The following is a 9,176-nucleotide window of genomic DNA, read 5'->3' as shown; positions in this document are numbered from 1 at the left end:
ATGCTGCTCTGTGCTCCTCTCTTCCTCATCTGTCAGGACAGGGTTGTGTAACGAGGGCATGGCAGAGGCACTGTCACAAACAACTCGGCCTGTTTCCTGCTGTGTCCATCTGAGGAGTCAGCTCTCAAGGCTTCATTTCATTTCTTTGTGGTGCCGGGGCTGAAAGGCAGGCAGGCCTCTTGCATGTAAGACTATGGAGCATGTGCTGTCACTGAGTCACACCTCAGCTCCCATGGTGGCTTTTTTTCTCCCTCTTAGTAGCTGCCTGATGGTTTTCTACTTGAACATACACACATGTTTTCAATAGGTTGTTCAAATCTTTCATTAGTAATTTCAGTTAGTACCAGTGAGGAAAAACTCAAGCCATGACTGTAGATTTTATATTTCTTTTACTTCTGTTTTTTTTTAAGGGTCCCATGTAATTGAGAGATGGCCGCACACTCTGTGTGGCTGAGGATGAGCTTGAATTCCTCATCCTGTCACAACCTTCCAGAGCCTGAGATGACCTGTGTGGGCAGTGCTGGGGTGGAACTCGGGGTCTTCTGCATGCTAGACAAGCACTCTACCCACGGGGCTGCAGCTCCACCCTCTCTTAACCTCCACAACATTGTGTGTACATGTGTGTGAGTGTGTGTATGTACGTGGTGGGGAGCATGTGCCTGTTCATATGTGTGTCAAACAAATGGGGATGCTGGGTGTCCCTCTCTGTCATTCTCTGCCTCCCTTGAGACTGGGTTTCTCACAGAACTTAGAGCTCCGCAGGCTCCCAGCAATCTTCTTACTGCCTGGCTTTTAAAACATGGGCGCCAGGCCTACATGGTTGCTCACAGCTATCTGTAACTCTAGTTCCAGAGGATCTGACGTCCTCTTCTGGCCTCTGTGGGCACCAGGCATGCGTGCAGCACGCAGACACACCTACAGACAAAACAAGAGAAAACATGAAAACGTAGATGCTGGAGATTCAGCCAGGTCCTCAGGCCTGTGCTGCTCGCCAGGGAGCTGTGCAGGACAGGAAACACGGGATACTCAGGAAATCTCTCTGTTGTCCTCTTAGTTTGGCTCGAACCTAAAATGGCTATAGAAATGTCATCTAGCAGAATAATGGTAAAAACTGGAGAAATAAAGGTTGATATTTCACAAGAGCAAAAGGGCAACTTGTGGAAAGGTTGCGACAATTCTCAGTTTATGTAGACAGCCAGAAAGGGAAAGGAGAACTCACCCTGGCTTCCAGAGGTGTCTGGATGGGATCCTGGCGTCCACATCACGCAGCTCACAAGGCTCAACTGCTTCTTACTCCAGCTCCAAGGAATCCAGCTCCCTCTTCTGGCATTTGCACACGTGTGGCGAATATACAAACACACATACAAGTAAATAAAAATTAAGTCCAAAGAAAAGAAAAGCAAAACTTGCTGGAAATGAATATCAAATACAGGCTTTAGAAAATACCCACCTTTGATAATATTTACAGCAGCTTTAACTCTTAACGGCTAAGGAGTACATGCAACGCAACAGGTTAACAGACAAAATGTGATGCATGTATACAGTGGAATAATACTCAACCATCAGGAAGAACAACATTGTGATACATATGATAACACTGAAAACATGCTACACAACAAAAATGCTACTCATGACATTATTCCACACACGAAATACATAGCACGGGAAAATCCAAAGACAGAAAGTGCATTCATGGTTGCTGCAGGCTGAGAGAGAGAACAGGGATCGGCTGCTATACGAGTCATGTAATGGGTCATTTCAAAATGATAGTTCTTTTGTTTGTGAATTATATCTAAACAATTTTAAACTACATATATTTAAAACAGTGTCTGAGGGCTGGGGAGATGGCTCATTTAATTCTTGCTGGACTGGACTCACCTCGTAGAGCGGGCTGGCCTCAAACTCACAGAGATCTTGCCTCTGTCTCCTGAGTGCTGGGATTAAAGGTCATGCCCAGCTGGTAGATTTCTGTTGTCTCGACATGTGACAGCTCATCCACCCACTTGCTTACCAAAGGGCACCTGGAGTGCGCCTGGCTTTGATAATTATGAATAAAGCTGTTATAAACATCCACACCAGTTTTGCCTTCTGCCCATACAGAAGCACAATTGTTTCTTTTTATAACAAAAGTATAATTAGTTTCGTAAGAAGCTGTCAACCGACATGCAGGCTTCACAAGCCGCTTTGCATTACTGTTAGCTGTGGATGAGAGTTCCCCTTTCACTTCCTAGGTGGCATTTGGTGTTGTCGGTTTTCCCATCTTGGCCATGCTGACAGGTGTGTGGTGGCTTCCTGTTTTAACTTCCATTTTCCCACTGGGATATGATGGGCATGCTCACTGCCTGCATGTCTTATTTCATGGGATGTCTGTGAAGAACTCTGGTTCGTTTTAAAATAGGGTTGTTTTCATGTTGTCCCAATAGTTCTTCATGTGCTTTGGAGCACAGTCCTGTGTTCAGTGTAGTGTTTGCCAACATTTCCTCCACGTTTGTGTACAAGCTCCTGGCACAGCCTTGCCATGGGGTTTATTCCTTTTGGGAGTTTCTTTGTTGGTGGTTTGGGGTTTTCTGCATCAGCACTCAGGCCACCTGTAAACAAAGCGATTTTCCTAATCTATATGCCTCTCATTGAGTTTTCTTATTGAATTAGCTAGGACCACTCCCAGTGTGAAGCCGAAGAGTAGGAGCGGGAGGAAACATCCTTGTTTTGTTCCCCTGTTAGGAAAGTCTCTGGTTTCTAAACATCGAGTAAAATATATGCTGCTTTTGTTAATACTTTCTCAAGCTATGCGTTTCCTACTTCTAGGTCCTTCTGGTTGGTGGTTGCTCTCAGTATACCTTCAGTTTGAACCTGTCTACATCCCTACACCTCAGGTGTCACCACAGTGGGCATGCAATATTTGAATTGTTAAAGAGAAATTAGGTCATTTAAAAATATGGCTATGTCTGAGGTATTTGACCTAAGTGTGCCTTTTGATGTTGTTGCGTTTCTGTGTATTTGAGAGTGCATTTGTCACTAATCTCCCACTGGGAGAGGACTCCATAGAAACAGCTTGAGGTGGGAGGACTTACCCAGGCTCCGAGTCTGAAGGTGCAGTCCTTCATGATGGGGAGTGCACGGCAGAGGTCTCAGTGGCTGGGGTGTGTTGCACGTCTTAGCGTCCCAGGAAGCAGAGACTGGGGAATGCTGACCCCACCCAGCCTCTTTGTTTCCTTTCGTTTACTTTGGTGGCACCCATATTCAGGGTGAAGCTTTCCTTCTGGTTAGCTGTCTTGGAAAAGGCTTCATGGATGCACCCAGAGGTGTGCTTCTAGGTGATTCTCGAACTGGTCAAGTTGACAGTGAGGATTAACCATCGCATAGCATTGCCCAGGCTGGCTTCAAACTTGCAGTCTCCTGCCTCAGCCTCCTGCTTGCTGGGATAACGGTGGTCATCCCCCGTGCACCCAACCCCTGCCCACAAGCACCTGGTTACAATGTAGCATCTTGCAGTTTTTCTATTGGTCTGCCTTCCCTGAGGTAAGTCCACCACTTCCCTCCTCAGTTTTTATTTTGCTGCTACAAATGATAACAAACCATTTAGTCTCAGTGAGTCCCTTGTTTTAGAGGTGCCCTGATCTCAGTAAGGATTCCGGGCTGCCTGAGGCCTGCCTTGTGAGCACTTGCACCGTTCGCTGCGCACACCAAGTCCACACTGTCTTTCACTCCACCCTGCCTGAGGCTGGTCTTTTCTGGGGTCGGTTCTCTGAATTTGAAAACACAGCAGGCATTATTACAAAGTCAGTATTCATTTAGGGTTAGCCATGTTACTTCTTGCCTTTTGTCATCTTTCAAAGTTAATTGTTTTTATATTTCCAGTTTGTGTCTTGTGTCTCTCTTTCCTCCTGGGACTAACGTTAGACCTTTTCTTACTGCAGTGTAGAAGCATATTGAGAATTCCCTGGAAGAGTTTTCTTTTAGTACAAATCTTATGGTGACATTTTCAGTATTTGCTTAACTGTCTTAATTTTTTTGAAAGATATTTTTTGTTAAGTATAGAATTCCTGCTTTTTTTTTCTTTTTTTCTGTAGCTGTATTAGGGTTTTCCAGAGGGGAGGGGGAATATATATGTATTGTGTGTAACATATATTTCTAATAAATCCTCTTGTAATACATACATTAATATATTGTGCATAACATATAACTGTTAACATAATATGTAATTATGTTATGCCCAACACACACACACATGTACACACACATACACACATACATATACACACCCATACACACACACACACACACACACAAACACACACAAAATGGCTTACAGGTTGCGGTCTGACTAGTCCAACAATGGCTGTCCCCTGACAGAGAGGCCAAGAACCTGATAGCTGTTTAGTCCGTGAGGCTGGATCTCTTAGCTGGTCTTGTTCTGGAATCCTGAAGAAGTAAGTTCTAATCCAGAGAAGGAATGCCACAGCAGCAGGATGGTGAACTTACCAGTGAGAGAAGCAGGGGCAAAGCAAATGCTCCCTTCTTCCATGTCCTTTTAATTATGTGGGCTGCCGCCAACGAGTGTGGCCCAGATCAGGCTGGTCTTCCCACCTAAAAGGATCCAGTCAGTAAAATCCCCCAGAGTTGTGCCCAGCTGTTTGGCTTTTAGTTGATTACAAATGCAGTCAAGTTGACAGCGAGGCTGGCTTTGAGCTCACATTGATCCTGTTACCTCAGCCTGAGAGTGCTTTAGCTTCTGGCTCTTCTTCAGTCTAAATATTTTAAATTGGCTTATATTCTATTCCATAATCTTGCTTGTTTCTCTTTAATTGGTTGGTAAGTCTGACAATTGAGAGCCTTGTTTCATTGATCATAGTAGTTTTATAATTTTATGTGACTTTTAAATTACATTTATCTATCTGGGAATGGTGATATACACTTTAATCCCAGTACTTGAGGGGGGGGGCAGAGGCAGACAGATCGTTGTGAATTCGAGGCCAGGCTGGTCTACTTAGTGAGTTCCAGGATAGCTGAGGTTATATAGAGAGACCGTTTCTCAAAACAAACAAACAAACAAACAAAAAACCAAGAAAACAACTTACATTTGTGTGTGTGTGTGTGTGTCGGGTGGGTGGACACATGCTACAGTGTGCAGGTGGAGGTCAAGGAAACTTAGAAAGGGGTTGGCTCTCTGTCCACCATATGGGTCCCTAGGACTACACTCAAGCCGCCAGGGTTTACACACTCACCTTCATCCACTCACCCACCTCACTGACCCCTTATGTGACTTTAAAAATAGCTTCCAGCTCTGATGAAATTATCCATCGCGTAATCTCTTCTCTTCAGCATTAATGGTGCGTATATAAAAGTTTACATCTGCTGATTCCAGCTGTCATGTTATAGATCTCTCTCTCTCTCTCTCTCTCTCTCTCTCTCTCTCTCTCTCTCTCTCTCTGCTTTTCAGTCATTTGGTCTTTTGATATTTCTGGTTATTTTTGATTGAATGTGATCACTGTAAAATAAACAAGATGAAGATATATGCAAAGGTCTTTTGCTTTGAGGAGAAATGGTTGAAACTATCTAGGTTCCAGTCTTATGTTTCTGTGTGAACTGGTCTATTTCATGTGGGTTCCAGACCTTCAGGGGGTTTATTTAGCTGAAAACCTATATGTGTGTATACATGTATGGGTAGATGTGAGTATATGTGTATGTACATGTTTGTGTTATTATGTGTGTGTATGTGTGTATGTGTTCATATGTACATGTATGTGCGTATGTGTGCATGTGTATATGTATGTATTTAAAACCAAAACTCCTCCACAGTAATCATCATTGATGTATGGAAAGTTCTGCTCAGTTTGACATGAACTCTGCTTAGGGTAGCAGGGCATCTCTCTGACATGTCCAGCAGCTTTGTCCAGTGCTGTGAGCAGGGGACATGGTCAAGTTTAGGCCACTTTGTTGTAATCAGATAAATCTGGCTTCTGTGGATCTCTTTACAGTTATTTGAAAATCCTGCAAAAAATGCCGTGTTCAGTCTGAGGGCCCTGTAACAGTCACAGGCTGGGAGCCTCTTCGAAAGTCTTCTGTGGGGGAAACAAGTTTCTTTGATGTTCAGAGCGCCCACTGCTGCAGGAAGCAGGTCAGGGCTAGAGCCTGAGGTGTGCTGGAGAAAGGAGGTAGGCTGGCCTGGGAGATGGTATGGAATGCCTCTCCCCACGGCTTGGTGAAGAGGCCAGGGGCTTCATCATGAGAACTGGAGAGGAAGAGGAAGGTGGCCCTCAGTGAGACCCAGGGCAGTGGACTGTACCATAGTCAATTGCCAACCCCCACCCCATTCCACGAACCCATCTGCTTCCCTGCAGCTGTTGTTCTGGAGTGTCTTTTAAATATTCTCTGCATCCTTGCTTGTTTTGCGTGGTCTTGCTATCTACCCCAGGCTGGTCTTTAAATTGCCATACTCCTATGCCAGGAGTCCTGTGATTACAGGCCCACACTACCGTTCCTGACCCTTACAATAGTTGGCATTCATCTTTCTCCTTCTCTGCCTCCATCTATCTTCCTCTTCCCGCCCTCCTCTTCAATACCCTTCTCCTCCCTTCTGTCTTCTTCCTTCCCCTCCTAGGCTCCTCCACCTTGACACAACCCTGAATCAAACAATGTGTTGTCAACTTGACCCCAACACTACGTGAGCCACAGTCTCTACTTTTCCTCACATGGTCTGAGTTAGAATTAGCCAGTTGTACCCAGAAACATTGTGCCTGGGCCGTTTCTCCAGACTCATATTGCTGCTGTTGTCCCTGATCATGCCCATGAGTTTTCCCTGTCCTCTAGGGCAGGCTTTGGTTTTATTTCTGTATTAGCCAGGTCCAAAACCACACGATAGTTTGAGAGTGGAAACTTCTAGTAGGAGACAGTAGTTAGGAAGGAGTGGTGGCAAAAAGATCTGTGGAAGGGTGACCAGCAGACAGAGGGGCAGCCCTGCCTAGGACCGACAGCCAGACTTTGCTGAGGCTGTGGCTACGGCTCACAATCACAGAGAAATCTATCGACAGAATGCCCTAGAAGTATGGTGCTATTACGGGGAAATGTCTCATGGGTGTTACTCCATTCATAAGGGACACAAGGAGAAGTAGTTGCTAAGTGTCGCCAATCCCCAAGCGCTGCTGAACCCTGAGCCAAAAAGCCACCTAAGATGCAGAGTCCCGAAGCCTGGTAAGCCACAAGAACCCACAAAATGAGCACCCATTTTGGAACCAGCAAAGGAAGCTGTTTCCTTTTCAGTATCTTTAGCTTCAACTATTGACAAAGTTGTTCATTGCACCAGCCGCCAACAAAAAATATTAAAATTTCTCGGCTCCAGTTTTTAAAAGCAGGCAATGAACAGTCAATCTGGGGACAAGAGTAATATGTGGACGTCATTCTGTCATTGATGAGGGTCAGCATGACCAGAGGCATTGAGTGTGGACTAGAGGCAGGCTTCCTGAGTCTCAGCTTACCACTTACCATTAGCAAACTCTAAGCTATAATTTACTCACCTTAGGCCAGTTTCCTAGGATGTAAAACTGGGTGGTTGCTTCTCTCTCCATTCTCCTCAGAGGATGAATATCATCCTATGAGGAGGGACAGATGTTGGGGTTCAAACTTCAAGTCATGATTGGAAAAGCAAAGCATCTGGCCGCTAGCTCTCACCTCTAGCTCAGGCTGCAAGGGATGATCCACAAGCTCTTCCCCAAGTCTCAGACTGCTGCCTCTCCTCAGCATGGCTGGAGAATTCTGAGACTTCAATGTCTTCCTGTCCTCCTTGACACTGGGCCTTCTTATCTTCGGTGTGGCTGGAGAAGATATGTTTTCCTATCCTCAGTCTGATTGGAGAGAGAATGCCCGAGTCTGACCTTGCTCCTGTCTTATAAACCACCCTAAAGCTGGGATTAAAGGAGTACAATCCCACGTGCTGAGATCGTCTTTGTGTGAGCCGTTTCTCTTTAGGACTGGACCAGTCTCGTGTAGATCTGGGTGGCCTTGGACTCACAGAGATTTGTCTGCCTCTTAATCCCGAGTCCTAAGATTAAAGGTGTGTACCACCACCTTTTAGCTTCTGGCTGCTGGAATTAAAGGTGTGTGCCTGGCTTCTAGGACTTGTGGATGACTTTGTTTTCTGAATCCTTAGGTGAGATGCTATTCACAGAGCACTTAGAAAGGGAAGCTGTAGTGAGGCTTTCCATGTTCTTTGCATGACTACATTCAAACTCACCGTTCACACCGAGGAGTGCTTGGCTTCCCATGATGGTTAATCTTTCATGGGTAGTTTGGTGGATTTAAAACCACCAAAGAAACACATACTCTGGGCCTATGTAAATAATGTGGATAGCACCATCCCATAGGCTAAAAAAAAAAAAAAAAGAGCAAAGTGCCAGCCTTTACCTCACTCTCTTTCCTGTAGACGCAGTGTGACCACTGCTTTACCCTGGTGCTACCTGGATGGATTATTATGCAAAGATAACCTCTTTATGTTGCTTTTGTTGGGTGTGTTGTCACAGCATTGAGAAAGTGATACGATTTTAAGCGAATATGTGAACACAGCTGTGTGACACAAATATCAGGCTTCTTTGTCTCTCAAGGTGGGACAGGCACAGGGTGTGCAATTACAGGATGTTGACTTCCTACTCACCTTATTACTGTCCCCCAAGCTTCATCACCTCTGGAGGTGATGATACAGGGAGTTGGAGGCGCCTTGGGATGGGATTAGGATTAGTGCCCTAATAAAAACTCAACAGAGACGACTTGTCCCTCTACCGTGAGGATACAGCAAGAAGGTGCATGTACAAGTGCTCCCTCACCAGACGCTGTGTCTGCTGGCATCCTGATCTCACGCTTCCAGCCTCTAGGACAGTGAGTGGTCCACATGTTCCTGTTGTGTATGCACAACCTCTTCATGGTCTACAGTCACAACAGACTGAAGGGACAAAGACCCGATATTTCAAAACCCACAAACCTGGCTGTACCATTCCGCATCTGTGTCCCCTCATTACCTTCAGGACATCCTGGAAAACAAAGCGTTTGTTACCTGCCCATTTCTCCTCCCATCACACCCTGGTGCAGGTTTTACTTGAGTCAGTACAGACTTTGAAACTTATGACCCTTGCAGGTCTGGTTCCTAGATTTTCTGATTTTGTTTCTTCTTCTTTAACTGGCCATTC

The 9,176-nt window shown here is 45.3% G+C and overlaps 1 long non-coding RNA gene across 1 annotated transcript; it reads right to left on the bottom strand.

The window, feature by feature from the left end:
* Nucleotides 1-372: 372 nt before the first annotated feature.
* LOC110341837 lies at nt 373-5,382 on the bottom strand. The gene is made up of 2 exons (XR_002383841.2): nt 1,220-5,382; nt 373-915 (listed from the first exon to the last, which is right to left on the bottom strand). It is a non-coding gene; the product is annotated as an uncharacterized LOC110341837 (long non-coding RNA).
* Between the last annotated feature and the right edge of the window lie 3,794 nt (nt 5,383-9,176).

The sequence above is a fragment of the Mesocricetus auratus genome, unplaced genomic scaffold (genome assembly GCF_017639785.1).
Source record: "Mesocricetus auratus isolate SY011 unplaced genomic scaffold, BCM_Maur_2.0 Super-Scaffold_100014, whole genome shotgun sequence".
Classification (NCBI taxonomy): Eukaryota; Metazoa; Chordata; class Mammalia; order Rodentia; family Cricetidae; genus Mesocricetus; species Mesocricetus auratus.
The sequence above is the reverse complement of the archived record's forward strand: the minus strand, read 5'-3'. Positions and strand labels throughout refer to the sequence as shown.